Genomic DNA, 26,961 nt, shown 5'->3' with positions numbered 1-26,961 from the left:
ATGCCGTCTGGGCCACGCTGGAGTGACTAGAAGTAGCATTCCTCTTTCTTGCTTGAACTTCCGTAATACCCTGGGCAGGAGTGACACTGGAGGGAACACTTATGGCAGCCGAAAGTTCCATGAAATTGCCAGTGCGTCCACGAACGCTACTTGAGGATCCCTTGACCTTGATCCGAAGACCGGAACCTTGTGATTGTGTCGAGATGTCATCAGGTCTACATCTGGTAGGCCCCACTTGTCCACTAGGAGTTGAAAGACTTCTGGATGAAGACTCCACTCTCCAGCGTGAACGTCCTGATGACTGAGGAAATCCGCCTCCCAGTTGGAGGACTCCGGGAATGAACACTGCCGAAATTGCTGGCAGATGGCGTTCCGACCAATGTAGGATTTTCGATACTTCCAACATTGCCATGCGGCTTCGAGTGCCGCCTTGATGATTTATGTACGCCACCGTGGTGGCGTTGTCTGATTGTATTTGAACAGGCCTGTTCTGTACTAGAGGCAGGGCTAGTGTCAACGCATTGAACACTGCCTGCAATTCCAGAATGTTTATCGGGAGGAGAGATTCCTCCGTGGTCCATGGACCCTGGAGAGAATGTTGCACCAAAACCGCGCCCCAACCCTGCAGACTGGCATCCGTTGTCAGGAGGACCCAGTTGGAGATCCAGAAGGGACGGCCCCTGCTCAACTGTTGGTCCTGTAGCCACCAGCTCAGTGACAGATGAACCTCCGGAGTCAAGGAGATCATTTGAAACCTGATCTGAGGAGGCAGGCCGTCCCACTTGGAAAGGATTAACCTCTGCAGAGGGCGGGAAGGAAATTGAGCGTACTCTACCATTTCGAAAGCCGACACCATGAGGCCTAGTACTTGCATCGCCGAGTGTATCGACACTCTTGGGCGAGAGAGGAAATATCTTATCCTGTCCTGAAGTTTCAGGACTTTCTCTGGAGACAAAACAATCGTTGGCTGTGTGTGTCCAGCAGTGCCCCCAGGTGCACCATGCTCCGGAGCAGGGACCAGCGAGGACTTTTTTACAGTTGAGCCACCCGTAGGCTTGTAGAAATTGGACCGTCAGTTCCAGATGACGGATTTCCTGACGGCGGAGAAGGGCCGTCATTACGGCCATCACTTTGGTGTATATCCGAGTGGCCGTGGTCAATCCAAAAGGCAAGGCCCGGAATTGATGTAGGTTGCCAATAGCAAACTGCAGATATTGCTGATGTGACATGGCAATAGGTAAGCATCCTGTATGTCCAGGGATACCATATAGTCTTTGTGTTTCATGGCCAGCACAATGGAGCGCGCAGTTTCCATACAGAATTTGGATACTCTCACAAATTTAGTGTAGAGCTTGTGTAGAGCTTGCGCTTTTAACGGATCCGAAGGGATAACAGTCGTGCAGAACTGGCGAGGGGGACGTCTCTTGAAAGAGATTGCGTACCCGTGAGAGACAACTTCCCGCACCCAGGCGTCCGAAGTGGTCGTGAACCATGCCTGGGCGAACTGCAGAAGTTGGCCTCCCACCTTGGGATTCCCCAGGGAGAGGCCCGTCCCGTCATGCAGCAGGCTTGTCTTGTTTGGAAGCAGGCTGACGGGCGGCCCAGGATTGTTTAGATTTGGGCTTTGGGGTTGGGGTTTTGGAAGCAAGAGCCTCTCGGGTACGCCTGACCTTTTGCTTTTCCTGGAAGTCGAAAGGAACAAAAAGTGGTACTCTTGACCTTCGGAGCAGAAGGTTTAGTACTTGGGAGAAACGCAGTCTTGGCAGTCACCAAGTCAGTCACAATCTTGTTCAGATCCTCCCTAAATATGATGTCTCCCTTAAAAGGGAGCATCTCCAAGGTCTTTTTGGAGTCCAGGTCAGAAAAATCCAGAGGCAGCTCATCCTCAATTGCCTGAACCCATGCTTCAATTCCTTTCGCAGTCCAGGAGGCTGCAGGCTGCAATAGTGGGTCTATGTAAAGCACCAGTAAGAGTGTAAATAGACTTCAAGCAACCCTCCACCCGCTTAACCATCGGTTCCTTCAGTGAGGTGACAGTGGTTACCGGCAGAGTAGATGACACCACAAGACGTGCGACATGAGAGTCCACCGGCGGTGGAGTTTCCCACTTGTTACTCAACTCCAAAGGGATAGGATAACGAGCTAGCATCTTTTTAGACAGGGAAAAATTATTTCCTGGAGACTACCAGGATTCCTGACGTATGTAAATTAAATGGTCAGAATGTGTAAGACTACTTTAGTAACCTTCTGATGTTTGAATTTATCAGGTTTCTTAGATGTAGTAGGCTCGATCTCATCATCTATTTGTAGAATCAGCTTAATAGCCTCTACTAGGTCAGGAACATCAACCTGGGTTGTAGATTCCTCATCAGACGCAACTGTATCAGTGTCTGATGGATCAGTATATTCCTCATCCTCATCGGAAGAATTATCTGAAATATTAGTGGATTGTGAGGAAGAAATGGCTCGCTTAGATGACCCCTTGGCCCCAGAGGGGCGTGCGGTAGACTTGTGTCTAACCAAAGATTGATTCAATTGTTGTAACTGGGTAGACAGAGTGTCCGCCCAGGGCGGATTAACTACAGGGACAATATGTGGCTGTAATGGCACAGCAGGTCCCACAGGAGGCGTAAGACGTGTTACAAGTGTATTGAGAACGCTGCCCAAAATGGGTCCTAATTGGCCACAGGTGCTGCGGGTTGACTGGGAGGTGTATGGCACCGAGCGCCTGAACCAGCAGCTAACACTTCCCCCTCAAGTAAATCCATGGTGCCAGCACTGCAGGATGCAGAAGCGTCCCCGGGTTTCCCGCCCTGTGTGGCAGACATTATAGGGAATGTAGCCTTAGAGCGTGACAGTACAAAATAGCCAGACAAACACAGTACCGGACAATAACCCCCTGTGTTACGGGACAGTAAATACAGGACAGAAACAGAGGATTTAAGCGGTATGAGGTGAGTAAAACACACAGTAAAAAATACCAAACCGTATATTCTGTGTAGCACTATGTATATATGTAAGGGACCCTGACACACCTAGCCTCCCAGGGTACAGAATATAGTGATAGCAATATGAGTGATACAGGAGAATGAAATCCACACAGCAGCTACATGCACAATCAGTCACAGGTGCAATGCAGAAGTTAATACAGATAAACAATCAAACTGCACTGGACTATTAAAACTACATATAAATATGTATGAATATAGATATAAAAATGCACAGTAGATACTGGATGTATATCACAGAACACTTGTACTAAATATTCAGATAGCAGCACAATTGTTCGTAACTAACACTGTCTAAAATGAAACGCAGAAAACTTAAGTGTCTGTAAATGCACAGCGCTGATGAGGCAGGTGGCTTTACAGAGGAGACAGAGCCCTGCAGTCCTGGACATCAGCCCAGCTAGTAGTGAAGATGGCACCAAAATCTCTGTCAGGGAGTGAGGGAGAGTGAAATGCAGCTCCAGGGCGGGAACACCAGCAGTAGATGGCGCCCGGAGTTGGGGGGAGGGGCTACAGGTCAGCACCTTATCCCCTATGCTGGTCCTCACCACCGGGTACTGTGGAGCATATATAAAATAAGATTTTACTTACCGGTAAATCTATTTCTCGTAGTCTGTAGTGGATGCTGGGGACTCCATAAGGACCATGGGGAATAGATGGGCTCCACAGGAGACATGAGAACTTTAAGAAAGAATTTAGATTCTGGTGTGCTCTGGCTCCTCCCTCTATGTCCCTCCTCCAGACCTCAGTTAGAGAAACTGTGCCCGGAAGAGCTGACAGTACAAGGAAAGGATTTTGGGAATCCAGGGTAAGACTCATACCAGCCACACCAATCACACCATATAACTTGTGATAACTTTACCCAGTTAACAGTATGAACAATCACAGAGCATCAGATCAACCCTGATGCAACTACCTGTATAACATAACCCTTATTTAAGCAATAACTATATACAAGCATTGCAGAAGTCGTCCTCACTTTGGACGGGCGCCCAGCATCTACTACGGACTACGAGAAATAGATTTACCGGTAAGTAAAATCTTATTTTCTCTAACGTCCTAGTGGATGCTGGGGACTCCGTAAGGACCATGGGGATTATACCAAAGCTCCCATCCGGGCGGGAGAGTGCGGATGACTCTGCAGCACCGATTGAGCAAACACAAGGTCCTCCTCAGCCAGGGTATCAAACTTGTAGAACTTTGCAAAGGTGTTTGAACCTGACCAAATAGCCGCTCGGCAAAGCTGTAATGCCGAGACCCCTCGGGCAGCCGCCCAAGAAGAGCCCACCTTCCTTGTGGAATTGGCCTTAACTGATTTAGGCCGCGGCAACCCAGCCGCAGAATGAGCCTGCTGAATCGTGTTACAGATCCAGCGAGCAATAGTTTGCTTTGAAGAAGGCGCCCCAAGCTTGTTGGAAGCATACAGGATAAACAAAGATTCTGTTTTCCTGACCCTAGCCGTTCTGGCTACATAAACCTTCAAAGCCCTGACCACATCCAGTGACTCGGAATCCTCCAAGTCAGTAGTAGCCACAGGCACCACAATAGGTTGGTTTATATGAAAGGATGAAACCACTTTCGGCAGAAATTGTGGGCGGGTCCGCAATTCTGCTCTATCCGCATGGAAAACCAGATAAGGGCTTTTATGTGACAAAGCCGCCAATTCTGACACACGCCTAGCCGAAGCCAAGGCTAATAGCATGACCACCTTCCACGTGAGATATTTAAATTCCACCGTTTTGAGTGGTTCAAACCAGTGTGATTTCAGGAAACTCAACACTACGTTAAGATCCCAAGGTGCCACTGGAGGCACAAAAGGGGGCTGAATATGCAGCACTCCCTTTAAAAACGTCTGAACTTCAGGCAGAGAAGCCAGTTCTTTTTGAAAGAAAATGGATAGGGCCGAAATCTGGCCCTTAATGGAACCCAATTTTAGGCCCAAAGTCACTCCCGACTGTAGGAAGTGAAGGAAACGGCCCAGCTGGAATTCCTCCGTAGGGGCATTCCTGGCCTCGCACCAAGCCACATATTTTCGCCATATACGGTGATAGTGTTGAGCCGTCACGTCCTTCCTAGCCTTTATCAGCGTAGGAATAACTTCATCCGGAATGCCTTTTTCTGCTAGACCGACTGGAACACCCACGGCGTCACCAGTGCGTCCACAGCTATTGCCTGAGGGTCTCTTAACCTGGCGCAATACCTCTGTAGTTTTTTGTTGAGGCGGGATGCCATCATGTCCACCTGTGGCAGTTCCCACCGACTTGCAACCTGCGTGAAGACTTCTTGATGAAGTCCCCACTCTCCCGGGTGGAGGTCGTGCCTGCTGAGGAAGTCTGCTTCCCAGTTGTCCACTCCCGGAATGAACACTGCTGACAGTGCACTTACGTGATTCTCCGCCCATTCTGCCATCGCCACTCTCCTCCTTGTGCCATCTTGGCGGTTCACATGAGCCACTGCGGTGATGTTGTCTGACTGAATCAGAACCGGTTGGTCGCGAAGTAGGGACTCCGCTTGACGTAGGGCGTTGTATATGGCCCTTAGTTCCAGGATGTTGATGTGAAGGCAAGTCTCCTGACTTGACCACAGACCTTGGAAATTTCTTCCCTGTGTGACTGCCCCCCACCCTCTGAGGCTTGCATCCGTGGTCACCAGGACCCAGTCATGAATGCCGAATCTGCGACCTTCGAGAAGGTGAGCACTCTGCAGCCACCACAGGAGAGACACCCTGGCCCTGGGGGATAGGGTGATTAACGGATGCATCTGAAGATGTGATCCGGACCACTTGTCCAGTAGATCCCATTGAAAGGTCCTCGCATGGAACCTGCCGAAGGGAATGGCCTCGTATGATGCCACCATCTTTTCCAGGACTCGCGTGCAGTGATGCACCGACACCTGTTTTGGTTTTAATAGGTCTCTGACCAGTGTCATGAGCTCCTGAGCCTTCTCCATTGGGAGATAAACCCTCTTCTGGTCTGTGTCCAGAATTATGCCCAGGAAAGGCAGACGAGTCGTAGGAATCAACTGCGACTTCGGAATATTTAGAATCCAGCCGTGTTGGGTTGTAACACTTCCAGAGAGCGTGCTACGCTGATCAGCAACTGCTCCCTTGACCTCGCTTTTATGAGGAGATCGTCCAAGTATGGGATAATTGTGACCCCTTGCTTCCGCAGGAGTACCATCATATCCGCCATTACCTTGGTAAATATTCTCGGTGCCGTGGAGAGACCAAACGGCAGCGTCTGGAATTGGTAATGACAATCCTGTACCACAAATCTGAGGTACGCCTGATGAGGTGGATAAATGGGGACATGAAGGTATGCATCCTTTATGTCCAGAGACACCATAAAATCCCCCCCTTCCAGGCTTGCGATGACCGCTCTGAGCGATTCCATCTTGAACTTGAACCTTTTCAGGTATATGTTCAGGGATTTTAAATTCAATATGGGTCTGACCGAACCGTCCGGTTTCGGTACCACAAACATGGTTGAATAATAACCCTTCCCTTCCCTTGACCACCACCTGTTGAAGATACAATTTGTGAATTGCAGCTAACACTATTTCCCTCTCTAAGGGGGAAGCTGGCAGGGACGATTTTAGGTAACGGTGAGGGGGCATCTCTTCGAATTCCAGCTTGTATCCCTGAGACACAAACTTTATTGCCCAGGGATCCAACTGGGAGTGTACCCACTTGTGGCTGAAATTTCAGAGACGCGCTCCCACCGGGCCTAGCTCCGCCTGTGGAGCCCCAGCGTCATGCGGTGGATTTAGTGGAAGCCGGGGAGGACTTCTGTTCCTGGGAACTAGCTGCGTTGTGCAGCTTCCTTCCTCTGCCCCTGGCAAGAAAGGACGCACCTCGGACTTTCTTGCCTTTTTGTGATCGAAAGGACTGCATTTGGTAATACGGTGCTTTCTTAGGTTGTGAGGAAACATATGGAAAAAATGTGACTTTCCAGCAGTAGCTGTGGAGACCAGGTCCGAGACACCCTCCCCAAACAATTCCTCACCCTTGTAAGGTAAAACCTCCATGTGCCTTTTTGAGTCGGCATCACCTGTCCATTGCCGAGTCCACAAGACCCTTCTGGCAGAAATCGACATAGCATTTATCCTCGAGCCCAGTAGACTAATGTTTCTTTAAGCATCTCTCATATATAGGACAGCGTCTTTTATATGCCCCAGGGTCATTAAAATAGTATCCTTGTCTAAGGTATCAAGTTCCTCAGATAAGGTATCTGTCCATGCTGCTACAGCACTACATACCCAGGCCGAAGCAATTGCCGGCCTTAGTAAGGTACCTGAATGTGTATAAATGGACTTCAGGGTACCCTCTTGCTTTCTATCCGCAGCATCTTTCAGGGTGGCCGTATACTGTGACGGCAGGGCTACCCTCTTTGATAAGCGTGTTAAAGCTTTGTCCACCGTTTGGGAGGATTCCCAGCGTAACCTGTCCGTTGGCGGGAAAGGATACGCCATAAGCATCCGTTTAGAAATCTGCAGTTTTTTATCTGGAGATTCCCAAGCCTTTTCACATAACTCATTTAGCTCGTGTGAAGGGGGAAAGGTCACCACCTGACTTTTTTCCCCATACATATGAACCCTCTGGTCAGGGACTGGGGTTTCCTCTGTGATGTGCAACACATCCTTAATTGCTATAATCATATAACGGATGGATTTAGCCTATTTAGGCTGTAACTTTGCATCATCGTAATCGACACTGGAGTCAGAATCCATGTCGGTATAAGTGTCAACAATCTGGGATAGTGGGCGCTTCTGAGACCCTGACGGCCTCTGCGACATAGGATCAGGCACGGGTTGAGACCCTGACTGTCCTAAGGCTTTAGCTTTATCCAACCTTTTATGCAAGGAATTAACATTATCATTTAAAACCTTCCACATATCCATCCAATCAGGTGTCGGCGCCGTCGGCACCACATTCATTTGCTCCCGCTCTGTTTCCACATAGCCTTCCTCGTCAAACATGTCGACACAAGCGTACCGACACACCACACACACAGGGAATGCTCTTTTTGAAGACAGCTCCCCCACAAGGCCCTTTGGAGAGACAGAGAGAGAGAGTATGCCAGCACACACCCCAGCGCTATATAACCCAGGAATCACACAGTAACTTAGTGTTAACCCAGTAGCAGCTGCAATAATGATTTTTGCGCCTAATTATGTGCCCCCCCCCCCCCCACCTCTATTTTTTACCCTTCTACCGTGTATCTGCAGGGGAGAGCCTGGGGAGCTTCCTCTAAGCGGAGCTGTGGAGAAAAAATGGCGAAGGTGAGTGCTGCAGAAGAAGCCCCGTCCCCTCAGCGGCGGGCTTCTGTCCCGCGTTTATGTACAATATTATGGCGGGAGCTCATACATATATACAGTGCCCAACTGTATATATGTCAAACATTTGCCAAGAGGTCCTAATTGCTGCCCAGGGCGCCCCCCTGCGCCCTGCACCCTTACAGTGACCGGAGTATGTAGATGTATGTGGGAGCAATGGCGCACAGCTGCAGTGCTGTGCGCTACCTCAGTGAAGAACGGAGTCTTCTGCCGCCGATTTCGAAGTCTTCTTGCTTCTTATGCTCACCCGGTTTCTGTCTTCCGGCTCTGCGAGGGGGATGGCGGCGCGGCTCTGGGATCGGACGACGAGGGTGAGATCCTGTGTACGATCCCTCTGGAGCTAATGGTGTCCAGTAGCCTAAGAAGCAGGACCTATCTGCAGAGAGTAGGGCTGCTTCTCTCTCCTCAGTCCCACGATGCAGATAGTCTGTTGCCAGCAGAAGCTCCCTGAAAATAAAAAACCTAAAAAAATACTTTCTTACAGCATGCTCAGGAGAGCTCACTGAACACAGATCCGGGCACAGATTCAAACTGAGGTCTGGAGGAGGGACATAGAGGGAGGAGCCAGAGCAAACCAGAATCTAAATTCTTTCTTAAAGTGCCCATGTCTCCTGCGGAGCCCGTCTATTCCCCATGGTCCTTACGGAGTCCCCAGCATCCACTAGGACGTTAGAGAAAACAGATTTTAGTAAATCTGACCTGTGCTCCCTGTCCTGGTGGATATAGTGGGGTCCCTGTGCAGTACAGTGTCCACGCCAGTGGCGCGGTCCATCTCCCGGGGCCGTGACCGGACCGTGTTTAGCCAGCGGGTCCCACCTTGGGGACCCTCTTACCTCCTTCCTGATCAGCCACGTGATACTGGAGAGAGTCAGCGGTGTTGTGCAGCGCTGCTGGGGAGGTGATGGAGCCGCAGCACAGAATGTCAGATTGACATAAATATTGCTGCAGCCCTTGAAGTCTTCTTAAAAAGCTCTTTTCAGGGCAGCCTAGCGCAGCCCCACCTGTTAATGACCTGCACTGCAGGCACCAACTTACAAACTGAGCTCCAGTGCCTGGAGGCGGGGTTATAGAGGAGGCGGTGCAATGCATCCTGGGAACAGTCAAAGCTTTAGCCTGTTGGTGCCTCAGATCAAGATCCAACTCTACACCCCAATGTATTCCCTGTGGAATCCCAGCGTACCCCGCTGCAGAAAGAGGAATTTAATACCTACCAGTAATTCCTTTTCTCGTAGTCCGTAACGGATACTGGGAATTGAAGATTACCATTGGGTATAGATCGGGTCTACTGGAGCCTGGCCCTTTAAGACTTTAAATAGTGTGTGCTGGCTCCACCCCTCTGTGCCCCTCCTAGCAGACTCAGTCTAGGAAAACTGTGCCCAAGGAGACGGACATACTTTGAGAGAAGGATATAACACAAACAGCGGTGAGGTAACGAACCAACACACACAATAACAAAGACAGCAGAGCTAACCAGAATAGAGGAAAGCAACGCTAACTATAGAAGGATAGCAACGCTAACCAAACATGAAACAGGGAAAGCAACATCAAACCCACCCAAGAACACTTACGACCAGGTAAGCAGGAAACAAAGCACTGGGATGGGTGCCCAGTGTCCACTACGGACTACGAAAGAAAGAATTACCGGTAGGTATTAAATTCCCCTTTTCTCTAATGTCCTAGTGGATACTGGGAATTGAAGAGTACCATGGGGACGTCCCAAAGGTCCCAGAACGGGTGGGAGAGTGCTGAGACCCCTGCAAAACCACTAGACCAAACTGAACATCATCCTTGGCCAAGGTGTCGAACCTGTAGAACTTTACAAACGTGTTTGAACCAGACCAAGTAGCAGCCCGGCACAACTGTAAGGACGAGACACCCCGGGCAGCCGCCCAGGAAGAACCCACCGACCTTGTGGAGTGGGCCTGAATATAACTCTGCAGCGGTAGAGCTGCTGAAGAGGCTTGTTGAATAGTCAATTTGAGCCACCTAGCAAAGGACTGCTTAGAGGCAGGGCGACCAATTTTAGTAGGATCATAAAGGATAAAAAGCGAATCAGACTTCCTGTGACGAGCAGTCCTTTTGATGTAGATCTTCAAAGCCCTAACCACATCCAGGGACTTTGAAGCAATGGAAGTGTCGGATAACATTGGAACCACAATTAGCTGATTCACATGACAGGCCGACACTACCTTCTGCAAAAAGTGTGGGCGAGTTCCGAGCTCTGCCCTATCCTCGTGAAATATCAAGTATGGGCTCTTATAGGATAAGGCCCCCAATTCCGACACACATCGAGCAGAAGCTAAGGCCAGTAACATAACTGTCTTCCACATTAGGTATTTCAAGTCTACCCTATGTAAGGGTTCAAACCAATCCGACTGGAGGAAGGTCAAGACCACATTGAGGTCCCACGGAGCGGTGGGAGGGACAAAGGGTGGTTGAATGTGCATAACCCCCTTTAGAAAAATCGGTACTTCTGGAAGTAACGCCAGTTGTTTCTAGAAGAAGATGGAGAGAGCCGAAATCTGAACCTTGATGGAGCCTAATCTTAGGCCCTTATCCACGCCTGCTTTCAGGAACAGTAGAAACAGGCCCAGACGAAATTCCACAGGGGAATTTTTTCTACCCTCACACCAAGAAACGTATTTCTTCCAAATACGGAAGTAATATGTTTGGATGTAACCACCTTACGGGCCTGGACCATAGTTGAAATAACCTCGGATGGGATACACTTTCTAGTTAAAATCTCCCTCTCAACTTCCAAGCCGTCAAACGTAGCCGCTGTAAGTCTGGATAGACAAACGGTCCTTGTTGAAGAAGGTCCTTGTGTAGCGGCAGAGGCCAGGGTTCCTCCTGAGACAAAGTCATACCAGGCCCGTCGAGGCCAATCTGGGTCAATTAGAATTGTCTGAACTCTTTCCTTTTTGATTCTTTTTAAAACTCTTGGAATGAGAAAAAGTGGAGGAAACAGGTATACAAACTGGTAAGTCCACTGTGTCGTCAGAGCGTTCACCGCTATCGCCTGCAGGTCCCTTGTTCTGCAGCAGTAACCACAGAGCTTCTTGTTGAGACGAGAAGCCATCAGGTCGATATACGGAAAGCCCTACCGGTGAATCAGTCGTTGAAACACCTAAGGCTGAAGGCCCCATTCCCCCGGATGTAGGTCGTGCCTGCTTAGGAAGTCCGCAAACACAGCTGTCCACTCCTCGAATGTATATGGCTGAGATGGCCCTTGCGTTGGCTTCCGCCCAGAGGAGTATTCTTGACACCTCTCGCATTGCGGCCTTGCTTCTTGTTCCTCCCTGTTGATTGATGTACTTCACTGCCGTGGCATTGTCCGACTGCACCTGGATGGCCTGATTCCGAAGGAGGTATGAGGCTTGCAGGAGAGCATTGAGTTCCAGGATGTTGATTGGAAGTGCAGATTCCTGACAAGACCATTTCCACTGGAACTGCGCCCCTTGGGTCACAGCCCCCCAACCCTGGAGGCTAGCATCCGTTGTTAACAGAGTCCAAGACTGGGTATTGAAACTCCGACCCTCCACAACACGGGAGCCTTGTAGCCACCATAGTAAGGATATCCTTGCCTTCGGCGACAGGGTTATAGTATGATGCATGTGCAGATGAGAACTAGAGCTGAGCGGGTTCGGGTTTTACTTGGTTCTCAAAACGGCATCTTATTGGCTCACGGGTGTCTCGTGTTTTGGATAGCCAATAAGATGCCGTTTTGAGAACAGAGTAAATCTGAATAAAACGCAAACCCGCTCATCCGTAGTGAGAACTCGGCCATTAATCCAACAGATCCAGTTGAAATGGCCGTGCATGAAACCTGCCGTACTGTATTGCCTCGTAAGAGGCTACCATCTAGACCAGGAAGCGAATGCAAAGATGAATTGAGATCCTGCGTGGTTTTTATACCAAACGGACCGTAGACTGAATAGTCAAGGTCTTGTCCATTTGAAGGTAAACCTTCTGAGACACCGTATCCAGGATCATTCCCAGGAACTGCATTCTCTGCGATGGTTCCAGGTAAGATTTTTTTAAATTGAGGACCCATCCGTGATCTGTAAGTAGACGAGTGGTCAAGCTGATGCTGTGCAGCAGCTGTTCCCGGGACACAGCCTTTATCAGGAGATCGTCCAGGTATGGGATTATGTTGACACCCATCATGCGCAACTGCAGCATCAGCTCTGCCATGACCTTCATGAATACCCTTGGGGCTGTGGAGAGACCAAAGGGTAAGTCCTGAAACTGGAAGTGTTGGTCCAGTACAGCGAACCGTAGGAACGCCTGATGAGGTGGCCATATTGGGATATGAAGGTATGCATCCTTGACATCCAGGGATACCAGAAACTCCTCATCCTCCAGACTTGCTATCACTGCTCTCAGTGATTCCATCTTGAATTTGAACACTCGAAGATAAGGGATTTGAGGTTCAGGATTGGTCGTACAGAGCCGTCCGGTTTCGGGACTACAAAGAGGCTTGAATAAAACCCCTTTGTGTGGAGCGAAGGAGGTACTGGAACAATAACTCCAGTTGAAAATGGTTTTTGAACTGCATCTTGCAAGGTAACCCTTGCTAAAGGTGAAGCTGGTAAGCCCGACCTGAAGAATCTGAGAGGAGGGAGCTCCTGGAATTCCAGCCGGTACCCTTGGGATACGAGATCTCTCACTCAAGGATCCCGGCAGGACTCTGCCCATATGTGGGTGAAGTGTTGAAGGCGAGCACCTACCTGAAAATCGCCTTGCTGCTGGGGCCACCCGTCATGTGGAGGGCTTTGTGGAAGAGGATCCGGAGGCCTGGTCCGAAATTCCAGCAGCCGCTGGTTTACGGGACTTACCACGAGTTCCTCTAGCAGCACTGGAGGCACCTTGGCTCTGCCTCTAAATCTGGCCACTCGAAAGGACTGCAGAGAGGGCCCAGGATGGGGACTTCTAGCAGGTGACGCAGCAGACGGCACATATGTAGATTTACCTGAAGTCGCCTGAGATATCCACTTGTTCAGTTCTTCCCCAAACAAGGCATCACCTGTAAAAGGAATGTTCTCTACCCCTTTCTTAGAATCAGCGTCTGCTGACCATTGTCGCAGCCACAGGGCTCTGCGAGCCGATACCGCCATAGCCGAGATACGGCTGTTAATGATACACAATTCCTTAACAACCTCATGTTTGTAGCATCTTGGATATGTTGAAGTAATGTAACTATCTCCTCCTGAGTTAGTGTATGCAACCCTTTTAAAATAACATCAAACCACTTGACCATCGCTCTGGAAATCCAGCCGCACACTACGGTAGGGCGTTGGGCTACACCCGCTGCAGAATAAATAGACTTAAAAGTGGTCTCCATTTTGCAATTAGCTGGGTCTATGAGAGAAAATTTTACGTGACAGCCTGGACACAGATGTATCCACTGTAGGGGGGTTTTCCCAGATTTTCCTATCCTCTATAGGAAAAGGAATTAATACCCGTTTAGGAGTACTACATTTTTTGTCAGGATTTAACCATGCTGCGTTTGCCAGGGAATCTAATTCCTTAGAAAGTGGGAAAGATGCAGAGGATTTTGGTTTTACATTAAAATACAATTCCTCTGTTCTGCTTCCTTATCTGGAATATTGAGAACCTCCCTAATAGCAAAAATTAGGGCCTCAATTCCCAGGGACAGGGAATTCTCCTCATCCGTCCCTAAAGGACCCTACACACTGGCAGATAACACTGCACGATATGAACGAGAACTCGTTCATATCGTGCAGTGTGTAGGCACTAACGATGAACGATGTGCGGCCTCGCGCTCGTTCATTATTGGTGCCCCGTCGCTTATGCATGCAGGCCAATAAGGACAATCTCGTCCATAATAGCATGCATTGCTATGGAGCCGGGGGACGGGGGGGGGGGGGGGGGGGGAGTGAAGAAACTTCACTCCCCGCGTCATCGTCGTCCCCCCCATCCCCGCCGCCGGGTCACCAGTTGGCCGGATCGCAGAGTCTGTAGGGGGCATTACTCATCCTCATCTAATTCTGGCAATTCAGTATCAGAGTCAGACTGCAATATCTGTGGGAGAGTGCGTTTATGAGAGACCACCAGGGGGGGCTGGGGAGCCTGTCAGTGGTCGGCAGCAGCTAACATGAACGTGTCCATAGACTGTTTCAAGGTTTGCCTTTCTAAATGAATCCATCCACTCAGGTTCCTGCACATCACTACCCTGTGAAGGTAGTGAGCATTGGGAACACATGAGAGACCCCTGGGAGGAAGGTGTAAACCTAGCCCTGCATGCAGTACACACTGACTAATTAGCAGACATGTTTTTGCAGAAAACACAGTTAAGAATGAAACACAGGCCCTCATTCCGAGTTGTTCGCTCGGTAAATTTCATCGCATCGCAGCGATTTTCCGCTTAGTGCGCATGCGCAATGTCCGCACTGCGACTGCGCCAAGTAAATTTGCTATGAAGTTAGTATTTTTACTCACGGCTTTTTCTTCGCTCAGGCGATCGTAGTGTGATTGACAGGAAATGGGTGTTTCTGGGCGGAAACAGGCCGTTTTATGGGCGTGTGGGAAAAAACGCTACAGTTTCCGGAAAAAACGCGGGAGTGGCTGGAGAAACGGAGGAGTGTCTGGACGAACGCTGGGTGTGTTTGTGACGTCAAACCAGGAACGACAAGCACTGAACTGATCGCAGATGCCGAGCAAGTGTGAAGCTACTCTGAAACTGCTAAGAAGTTTGTAATCGCAATATTGCGAATCTTTCGTTCGCAATTTTAAGATGCTAAGATTCACTCCCAGTAGGCGGCGGCTTAGCGTGAGCAACTCTGCTAAAATCGCCTTGCGAGCGAACAATTCGGAATGACCTCCACAGTGCAGTATTATAGAGACAGCACACTTATTCCAGACAACCCGTAATGGAGTTACACAGAGAGGAGTTGGACCAGCACACATACCGCAGTCAGAGCAGCGCCCCGCCGGGTATGTGTGTAATTTACCTCACAGCGGTAAAATCGCTGACAATGTGCTCCCCCCTTCAATACTATTATTATTGGTGATTCAGTGGGTCCTGTAGAGGAGCAGTCTCCGCATGCAGTGTGTACAGCAGAAGCAGTCAATGGCGCCTCAGAGCCACTGGTCCTGCTCTCCGAGAAGCCCCGCCCCCATAATGGCATGCGGTCCCTCTAATATATTTATACTTGCATCTCCATTATTAGAAAAAAGTGAGCGCGCAACCCCTTTTTTTTTAACAAATCGCCAGTGTGGGTACCTAGCCGGCACCGCAGCCCGCAGCTGGGTGACCACTGTCCCTTCATGCCACCATTTGCGCCGGGAACCTGCTAACCGGGACCCCGGCGCACTATTCACCGCACCTCGTCCTTCGGCATCTGTTAGGGGTGGCTTCATGATGCCTGCGTGGGCTCACACCCGAGTGGTATGAGAAACATCACCTCAGGAGCTCAGTGTCCTGTCAGCGGGGATACGAACCATTAACTCTGAGGAAGTTAGTTCGCCCCCCCCCTAAGTCCCACGACGCAGGCAGACAATGCTTTAAGTACTGTCTTGACAACCTAGCTCGAGAAGCCCTTAGATTTTAAAAGGGATGTCTCAAGAGCCACTGAGAGGAGTGTTGAATGACAGACCAGCGGGTCTGCAAACCAAGGACACCTTGGCCAGTTTGGAGCTATGTGAAGCATTGTGCCTCCCTCCTGCTTGAACTTGCGAAGCACCCTCAGACAAAGTGAAACTGGAGGGAAGATTTTAAGTCCGATTGTACTGACAGAGCGTCTACAAAGGTGGCTGAGGGATCCCCAGTCATGGACCCGTATACTGGTAGTTTGTGGCGTAAAGCCATGAGATCCACTTCTGGACTATCCCACTTGCTCATGTGAAGACGATGCTGTCCATTCCATCTTGACATAATCAGGTGTAGCAAAGGTCTGGAGTGAAATTGGGCGTATTCTACAGTGTCGAAGGTAGAAACCCAGGACCTGCATGGCTGAGTGTATGAAACTCGCTGGAGTTGAAGAAAACTGTGCAGACGAAAGTGGAATACCGTTATCTTGTCTTCTGGCAGAAAAGTCCTCTGAGCCTGAGAATCTAGGATGGATTCTAGATGTAATATTCTTTTATAAGCAGCCAGGAGGATTTCTTTTAGTTGATAATCCAACCGTGCATCTGCAGACAGGCAATGGACTAATGAAGATGCTGTTGCAGACCCTCCGGAGACCAAGCCAGGGTCAGTATATCATCTAAGTAGTAGAAAATCCAGACTATTCGATGCCTGAGATGTGCAGCCATGACTGCCATCATCTTGGTAAAGACCCGAGGGGCATAGAGAGCCAGAAGGGCCCGAAACTGATAATGCAGGTGAAGAATGGCAAACCTGAGATAACGCTGATGAGATAACCAAACCTAAGATAACGCTGAGATAACACATTGATAGGTACATCCAGGTAAACCATAAAATTCCCAGGGTCCAATGCCAGGACAATGGAATGGAGGGTTTGTATGTGAAACCTGGGCACTCGGAGAAACTTGTTGAGAGCCTTGAGGTGGAGTTTGGGTCGAAAAGAGCCATTTGGTTTACGCACCAGGAACAGTGTGGAGTAAAACCCTGTCTATTCTTGACGTGACGGAACTGGCATTATAACTCCAGCCTGTAGAAGGGCATGAATTAGAAGTATGAAATAGAGTCAATGACTTAAGAGTATCTGCCACTCTGGGGTCTCCCAGAATGAGGCCCGTTCCGTCAGGCAGAGGGTTTGTCGTCTGGTAGCCCAAGATTGCTTTTTTCTTGGCTTACCCTTATGGAAACTGGACTCATTGGGAAAAGCTAGCCTCTTGGCTTTTCACTGCAGCCGAAAGAACCTAACGCATGATGCCTTGGTCTTAGAAGCCACAGCCGAAGGCAGGAAGGCTGTTTTGGAAGCTGCTGCAGTGGCTACCATTTTGTCTAGCCCAGAGCCAGATAAAAATCTCTCCTGTAAAAGGCAATGATTCCAATGCTTTCTTGGAATCGGAGTCCGCCCTTCAAGAGCAAAGCCAAAGCACCCTTCTAGCAGGTATAGGGGCTGCTGATACCTTGGAAGTAAATATTCCTGTATCCTAGGCTGCTTCCCCAATATATGAGGAATATAGGAGAGCCGTTCCCAGGTATCCTCCGCACAGAGACTGCCCTCCAGTGCGTCCACCCAGCCCTCAATGGCTTTTGTTACCCAAGCAGTAGTCATGGCTGGGAGAGTAACAGCTCCTACCTGAGAAAAAATGGTTCTGAGGAAAATCTCTATTTTCCTATACGTTGCATCTTTAAAAGCGTATGTGTACTCCAGGTTTCACACATGAGCTCAGTGCCCTGGAACTCCGCCTTAACGACTCACTGTCGCTTAAGGATACTGTAGGACCCTTAGGCCTAGAAGCTGGTTCATCCTCCTCTATGTCAAGTATAGTTTTGACTGCCCTGACTAAGGCAGGGATATCCACCTTAGTACGCTGTTCTGGACAAAACCAAAGTCTGAGGCGTCGTCTTCTTCCTAATCAGAATCTGAGGCCTGCGCTGACTGAGATCAGAGTGTAACTCGTTCGGATGCTTTAGCAGTCCCTGGTCTACCACCCTGTAACATATCTAAAATGTATCTGACGTTTGAGCTAGTCTCTGTACAGCCTGTGAAAATATGTCCATCCAAGGAGGTTGCACAGGGGGCCAACAATGAAACCCTAGATCAGGCATGTCCAAACTGCGGCCCTCCAGCTGTTGTGAAACTACATATCCCAGCATGCCCTGACCCAGTTTTGTTGTCAGAGAATGCTAAAGCTGTGTCAGGGCATGCTGGGATATGTAGTTTCACAACAGCTGGAGGGCCGCAGTTTGGACATGCCTGCCCTAGACTGTTAAGGCATCCCCTGTTGTATGTAGAGTCAGAGTAGGCACGGGTAAGCATTCTACTAACTGAGTCATAAACTGAAATACAGAAGCCATCAATGGTGGTTCTAGGACAGGTGCTGGAGTCACCGTATTGAGTGATGGTGCAGCATTACACCTCAAACAGAAAACACCTTGCACAAACTTGACTGAGCAGGTCCTGCAAGAAACTAGTAAAGGAGCCACAGACTCCACCTTGGTCTTGCCTTTGATCATAGTTACACACAAACGCAGAGTGCAACTATAATAATAATATGCAAATGTGACACCACTTACAAATTACAAGTAAAAGTGAGGTACACCACCCCCCAGGCAAACCTACCCCCACAGCCACAAAACTAAGGGGGCAACCCCCGGCATACCAGTTCTCTGCATCCACACTACAGAGCAGTGCAGCTACCCTCCAGCCAAACAACAACCACCCCACATTAATGAGCAGTTAACCCCCACGGCCACATAAATAAGGGGTTACCTCCAGGCAAACAACCACTCCACAGGCTCCCCCCGAGGCAAACAATACCTCCTACCCTGTGGACACATCACTAACCCTCCGAAGCCGCAATCCTTGGCCACGCACAGACCCTCTTACTGGAGATCTCTATGCAGTCAGAGTTTGGAGACAGCAGTCAGTGCAGGCCGGGACAGACACTCAGCACATGCAAGAAATGGCTGCCGCAATACAAGCCTGCCTCCAAAAATCTCCGCTGGGACTTTTAGGGCTAAAGAGTATCTGCTTCCTCCCTCCAACATCTGGTAGCCAGGCAGCAAAATCTAGGGGCCATGGCTATCTGGCCCCTGGGATTTGTTGAACCCTGCCTTAACATCTGGTATGGGAATAGGAGGTGAAACACAGGGACAGTATAATAAATACAGAAGAGTTTTTTGTAGTTAGTAACAAGTAACATACAATGCATATAACACTGGGCACCGACTCAACTACACAACCTCAGAGGGTGGTAGGATAAGTGCTGTATAACCTGTCCCCAGGGAAAGGTATACAGGGAGACTGGACCCGAGCTCCTGAGACCTCTGAAGCCAGCACTGTCTGAGTGTGACTGGGGGAGGAGGAGGGTAGTATCTTACGTCCCAGAAAAAGCGGGAAAACTCTCAAAGAACCACGCCCTGAGCTGGGGGAGGGGCTAACGTGGAGAGCCTACCTCCCCTATGCTGATATTCCCCCTCCCCCCCAGGCCTACCAGCTTACAAATGTCCCTATGCTAGTATATGTATGCCCTGGTGGTCTAGCGGAAGATGCGAGTGGCCCGGCTTACGCAATCAGTGCCTTCACAGCGCCTACAACTCTGGAGGCCTTGGACCACCACTTACCTTCCCCCGTTGTCCGGCTGCGGTCCTGGGCCCGGGAAAGCAATAGCTAGAATATGAATTACCGTTGCCCGCCGTAACACTGGACCTCGTCCAGAGCCGGAATAAGGGGGGGGCCCAGGGGGTCAGTACACCGGGCCCCCCGGCCGAAACTGGTAATCGCTGCTCTGGTGCTTTTGTCCCCTCTCCAGCCACCGCCGCCAGCAGCGGAGGCTGGAGATTGCTGCCTGTATCAGTCCTTGACACGCGCAACCCGTAAGGAGGGGGGAGGTAGCCGCACATTCCCGCTGGCAGCGGGTAGTCTTTCTCCCCTCCCCCATCTCCCCCCACTGCAGCGTGGGGCCTTTCCCTCGACAGCTCCTTTTGCTGGTGGCGGACTTTGTGTGGAGGGTGGATCAAAAAATGTTTTTTCAATGGCCGTGGTCCTTCGGCCGGCGTTCAGAACTCTGACCCATCATGGCTGTATGCCGCGATTGGGGAGGTCGGAGAAGAGGGGGCGGAGCTAATTATATATTTCTTAGATTCACATCATATTAGCTCCGCCCCCTTTATGCTGGCCCGCAAATCGCAACATTTTTGCTGTGGGGCCGGGGCCTAATGGTAAACTGTTGCCCTGGCTCCCAGCAATATTTGCCGCGGCATCTTTACCCCTTTCCTCAGGGCAGGCTTCAGTGTAAGTGTACGCACAGTTTGTGTTCTGTGTGTGTGTATATGTTCTATTTGTGTATATTTTCTGTGGTGTGTGATATAGATACATAAAAAAATATATATATATATATATATATATATATATATATATATATATATATATATACACACCATCAAACAGACGAGGCGGCACTACCAGATTCTTAAAGTGTAGAAAACTTTATCAACGTTTCAGGGGTCTCACCCTGTCATCAGGATAGTAAACAAACAAACATTTATACTCACGGACCTGCTACTCTCCCGCCCGCTGCAGTCACGGGACACGCGCGTACACTTCCGGCTTCCGGTCAATGACGTCACTGGAAGTGACGGTTCCACAGGACCTACGTCGGAAGGGGATAATAAAAGTATAGAGCACGTGAGTTGCTATACCAACAGTACTGTGAATAAACGACATGTTCAATACAGTGCAAAATACAATTAAGATGTGACAGAACCGTACAATGCAAATGCAAAATCCACATTATTTAAAGCTGTAATGTGTGTACCACAGTACAGAATACCACTAAATCATAACACCCGGACATACTAACACGCCAAAAGCATCCTACTTGGATGTCTCATGCATGTTACCGGTAAGTCAGGTAAATATTCAATATACAAACCAGCATAGAATTCAAAAATGAGACTATATAAACGATGATAGGCTCAGGCATTCATTCAGCCCCTGAGGGTTACCAGTATCCAGGGTACATATCCACCTGGCCTCAAGTTGGAGAAGTTTCTTTGCGCGGTCACCACCCCCTCAATGATTTTGGGGACCCGTGCAATCATTCTGTAGCGCAGTGTAGACATACTATGCTTAGCCAGCGCTAAATGTCTGGCGACTGCCTGGTCACTAATCCCCGCAATCAGCGCCACTCTGATAGCTGTCCTGTGCTGCACAATCCTTTCTTTGAATTGTCTCTCTGTCTTGTCCGCGTAGTGCAGGGCTGGCCAAACCGGTTCCAACAGTTCATGTTTTCCAGGCCTCCTGGAGATCTGTAGAATTGTCAGTTAGGAATGAATGCAGCACATCTTAATTAGTAATGACTACACCTGAGCACCAGCTAGGTGGTCTGGAAAATGTGACCTGTTGGTAGATCTTGAGGACTGGTTTGGCCAGCCCTGGCGTAGTGTAAACCACATGGGCAAGACAGAAGATAAACCACAAATTTCGATGTACAGGACAGGGATGGTTTGATGGTAAACTCTTTACCTGTATAAGGATGTCTAAACTTATTACCGGTGATCAGGGCACTACATGTAGTGCATCCCGTGCACCTATAACAACCCCCCTTTTTTTTGTTAGAAAATAATAGGGGGTCTGCTGCCCCATCCCTGTAATGTCCGTACGAACCACTAGATCCTTAATGTTGGGACCTCTAGTGTAACTCGGTAAGAGACATGTATTACGTAATGAGGGAAGCTCTGTCTCTGTTCTTATAATCGGCCACAGTTGTTTAGCTTTTCTACTCGTGACATTACTCTTATGGGTATATCTGTTACCCAGGGAATCACCTGTCGAGTTGATGGCTTACTGACTTTTTCCTGAATTCAAACGACAAAGCCTTTTGCTTAGCTTTGGAAAGTAACACCTTTGGATACCCCCTACCTAGAAATTTCTTAACGATCTTGTCCACTTGAACCTCTCCATCCTTGGGGTCACTTGTTATGCGACAGGCCGTCAAAAATTGTGAAAAGGGTAAACTGTCAATAGTTGCTTGAGGGTGGAAGCTATTATATCTAAGAATAGTATTACGATCAGTGGACTTAACATAAAGACTGGTCTGTAGCTGTTGATTGACTATCCTAATATCCACATCTAGAAAACACACCCTGTCTTGACTAATGCTGGCCGTCAGTTTAGCTGGACAGGCCGAAGCATTATGCTGTGCAATGATCTCTTCCAACTGAGAGACTTCTCCTGTCCATAACAGTAGAATATCATCTCTATAACGATAGTATTTAAACACATGCTGTCCAATGTCTGAATCAGAAAAGAATAACACATCTTCCACAGCATGCATACATGTATTAGCATACACATGGGCTACTCGACTCCCCATAGCGTACCCTGCCTGCTGCAGAAAAAAAACTACCGTCATATGGAAAATAATTATGCTTAAGCGTGAACTCAAGGAGTTGGATGAAAAAACACACATCAGGCCCTCAGGTCATCGGTGTCGCAGAACTGGCAGGAGTGATGGGGTTGCAGCACCTTTGTTCCATCAGCCACCCGACGCTGTCAGCTCTGGTACATAAAAGCTTGAGGCTGCCGGCACCAAAACAACACTGAATGGCCTGTGGCTGGGTTACAGGTAAGAAGGACCCAGTGCATTCTAGGACTGAAAAGCTTTCACTGTTTTGTGCCCGATTCGTTCCAAACGGTCTAAACCCCTTAGTAATCCTGTGGAGCCTTTGGACCCTGATGAAAAAATAAGTGATTTCACTGTGACGCTCTCAGATCCCCTCACCTCCCCAGTCATGTCCATGTATTATTACTATAGATATAAGTGATGTCACTGTGACGCTCCCAGATCCCCTCACCACCCCAGTCATGTCCCTGTATTATTACTATAGATATAAGTGATGTCACTGTGACGCTCCCAGATCCCCTCACCTCCCTAGTCATGTCCCTGTATTATTACTATAAATATAAGTGATATCACTATGATGCTCCCAGATCCCCTTACCTCCCCACTCATGTCCCTGTATTATTACTATAGATATAAGTGATGTCACTGTGACACTCCCAGATCCCCTCACCTCCCCAGTCATGTCCCTCTATTATTACTATAGATATAAGTGATGTGTCTGTGACGCTCGCAGATCCCTTCACCTCCCCAGTCATGTCCCTGTATTATTACTATAGATATAAGTGATGTCACTGTGACGCTCCCAGATCCCCTCACCTCCCCAGTCATGTCCCTGTATTATTACTCTTCATATAAGTGATGTCACTGTGACGCTCCCAGATCCCCTCACCACCCAAATCATGTCCCTATATTATTACTATAGCTATAAGTGATGTCACTGTGACGCTCCCAGATTCCCTCACCTCCCCAGTAATGTCCCTGTATTATTACTACAGATATAAGTGACGTCACTATGACGCTCCCAGACCCCTTCACCTCACCAGTCTCGTCACTGTATTTTTACTATAGATATGAGTGATGTCACTGTGACGCTCCCAGATCCCCTCACCACCCCAATCATGTACCTGTATTATTACTGTAGATATAAGTGATGTCTCTGTGACGCTCCCAGATCCCCTCAACTCCCCAGTCATGTCCCTGTATTATTACTATAGCTATAAGTGAAGTCTCTGTGAAGCTCCCAGATCCCCTCACCTCCCCAGTCATGTCCCTGTATTATTACTATAGATACAAGTGATGTCACTGTGACGCTCCCAGATCCCCTCACCACCCCAGTCATGTGCCTGTATTATTACTATAGCTATAATTGATGTCTCTGTGACGCTCGCAGATCTCTTCACCTCCCCAGTCATGTCCCTGTATTATTACTATAGATAAAAGTGATGTCACGGTGTCGCTCCCAGATCCCCTCACCACCCCAAACATGTCCCTGTATTATTACTATAGCTAAAAGTGATGTCTCTGTGACGCTCCCAGATCCCCTCACAACTCGTCATGTCCCTGTATTATTACTATAGATATAAGTGATGCCTCTGTGACGCTCCCAGATCCCCTCACCTCCCCAGTCATGTCCCTCTATTATTACTATAGATATAAGTGATGTCACTGTGACGCTCCCAAATCCCCTCACCACCCCAATCATGTCCCTGTATTATTACTATAAATATAAGTGATGTCACTGTGATGCTCCCAGATCCCCTCACCTCCCCAGTCATGTCCCTCTATTATTACGACGCTCCCAGATCCCCTCACCTCCCCAGTGATGTCCCTGTATTATTACTATAGATATAAGTGATGTCACTGTGATGCTCCCAGATCCCCTCACCTCCCCAGTCATGTCCCTCTATTATTACGACGCTCCCAGATCCCCTCACCACCCCAATCATGTCCCTGGATCATTACTATAGATATAAGTGATGTCACTGTGATGCTCCCAGATCCCCTCACCTCCCTAGTCATGTCCCTGTATTATTACTATAAATATAAGTGATGTCACTGTGATGCTCCCAGATCCCCTCACCTCCCCAATCATGTCCCTCTATTATTACGACGCTCCCAGATCCCCTCACCTCCCCAGTTATGTCCCTGTATTATTACTATAGATATAAGTGATGTCACTGTGATGCTCCCAGATCCCCTCACCTCCCCAGTCATGTCCCTCTATTATTACGACGCTCCCAGATCCCCTCACCTCCCCAGTCATGTCCCTGTATTACTATAGATATAAGTGATGTCACTGTGACGCTCCCAGATCCCCTCGCCACCCCAATCATGTCCCTGTATTATTACTATAGAAATAAGTGATGTCTCTGTGACGCTCCCAGATCCCCTCACCTCCCCAGTCAGTTGTAGCATGAGTGGCCAGCGGTCGGGATCCCAGGGGACAGTATATCGGCACCGGGATCCCGACCACCGGCATACCGACAACTGGGCAAGCGCTAATGAGGCCCTTGCTGGCACGGTGGCGCGCTACCACGCTATTTACTTTCCCTCCAGGGAAGTCGTGGACCCCTAGGAGGGAGAATAGGTGTCAGCATGCCGGCGGTCGGGATCTCGGCACCGGTATGCTGGTCACTGGTATCTCGGCCGGTGGCATACTGAAGACCACCCCAACAGTCATGTCTCTGTATTAGATATAAGTGATGTCACTGTGACACTCCTGACACCGTGACTATCGGTGTATATAGAGGCGGGGTACAGGAAGGTGTATATAGAGGTAGGGGTATGGGAAGGTGTATATAGAGGTAGGGGTACAGGAAGGTGTATATGTGTATATAGAGGTGGGGTATGGGAAGGTGTATATAGAGGTTGGGGTACAGGGGGTGAATATAGAGGTAGGGGTACAGGAAGGTGTATGTAGGGGTACAGGAAGGTATATATAGAAAAAGGTAGGGGAACATAAAGGAGCATATAGTGGTAGGGTACAGGAAGGTGTATATAGAGGTAGGGGTAAAGGAGGGTGTATATAGAGGTAGGGGTACAGGGGGGGTATATAGAGGTAGGGGTACAGGGGGTGTATACAGAGGTTGTAGTACAGGGGTAGTATGCAGTATAGAGAGAGGGTAACATATAATACAGATATATAACAATCAGGCATTACCAGGTGACGGTCACAGCGTCCGGGTTGAGGCTAGATCCAAGTGGCCTAAGGGACCTTTTCCGTCAGGGGGAGGAGTCACGACATAAGGGGAGGAGCTACGACAGCGGCACAGTTCCTCTAGTATCCACGCCACCAACAATCCGCTACGCTCGCCACAATGCCAGGAGCGTGGCGAGCGAATCGAGCCCGCGCCGTAGCTCCTCCGCCTCCAGGGTGACGCCACTTCCGGCCCAGAGAGTCCCCCACACTGACCATTCAGAAAAGCTCTATCGCAGACTGTCTACAGTAAAATGGCCGCCCGGAGCCTCCATCGCTGATTCCTGTGAAGCACGCGGGAACTACATTACCCGTGATCCTCCACCCATGCGTTCAAGATAACTTCCGGTTTTTGCGGTCCACATACCGGAAGTGACTGTGTTTTGGCCATCTGTAAGTTTCTGGAGTGAGAGGACTTGGAGGAAGCAGAGGAAATAATATATAAACCCTATCTATACTGTGCTCCTACATATACTGTACTTCTACATATACCCCATATATACTGTGCTCCAACATGTACCTCATATATACTGTGCTCCTACATATACCCCATATATACTGTGCTCCTACATATACTGTACTTCTACATATACCCCATATATACTGTGCTCCAACATATACCTCATATATACTGTGCTCCTACATATACACCATATATACTGTGCTCCTACATATACTGTACTTCTACATATACCCCATATATACTGTGATCCACCATGTACCTCATATATACTGTGCTCCTACATATACCCCATATATACTGTGCTCCTACATATACCCCATATATACTGTGCTCCTACATATACCCCATATATACTGCGCTCCTACATATACCTCGTACACCCCATATATACTACACTCCTACATATACCCCATATATACTGCGCTCCTACATATTCCCCGTATACCACATGGATACTGTTCTCCTACATATACCCCGTATACCCCATATATACTGTACTCCTACATATACCCCATATATACTGTGCTCCTACATATACCCCGTATACCCAATATATACTGCACTCCTACATATTCCCTGTATACCAAATGTATACTGTGCTCCTACATTTACCCTGTATACCCCATATATACTGTGCTCCTACATATACCCTGTATACCCCATATATACTGCGCTCCTACATATACCCAATATATATAATCTGCTCCTACATATTCCCCATATACCCAATATATACTGTGCTCCTACATATACCCCGTATACCCCATATATACTGCGTTCCTACATATTCCCCGTATACCACATGTACACTGTGCTCCTACATATACCCCATATATACTGTGCTCCTATATATACCCTGTATACCCCATTTCTCTGATGTCCTAGTGGATGCTGGGAACTCCGTAAGGACCATGGGGAATAGCAGCTCCGCAGGAGACTGGGCACAAATAGAA

General features: G+C 48.8%; 1 protein-coding gene across 2 annotated transcripts in view; it reads right to left on the bottom strand.

The window, feature by feature from the left end:
• The window catches only part of LOC135056964 (zinc finger protein 271-like), a 42,565-nt gene extending 16,815 nt beyond the window's left edge, over positions 1–25,750 (bottom strand). For both annotated transcript variants that reach the window (XM_063962760.1, XM_063962761.1), the window contains exons 1-2: positions 25,510–25,750; positions 20,501–20,594 (exon numbers count right to left, since the gene is read on the bottom strand). The gene's annotated coding sequence lies outside the window, so the exon portion shown is untranslated. The remainder of the gene's footprint in view (positions 1–20,500; positions 20,595–25,509) is intronic.
• Between the last annotated feature and the right edge of the window lie 1,211 nt (positions 25,751–26,961).

This window comes from Pseudophryne corroboree, chromosome 3 (genome assembly GCF_028390025.1).
Source record: "Pseudophryne corroboree isolate aPseCor3 chromosome 3, aPseCor3.hap2, whole genome shotgun sequence".
NCBI classification, from domain to species: Eukaryota; Metazoa; Chordata; class Amphibia; order Anura; family Myobatrachidae; genus Pseudophryne; species Pseudophryne corroboree.
Note: the sequence above shows the minus strand (reverse complement) of the source record. Positions and strands in the feature narration are given on the sequence as shown.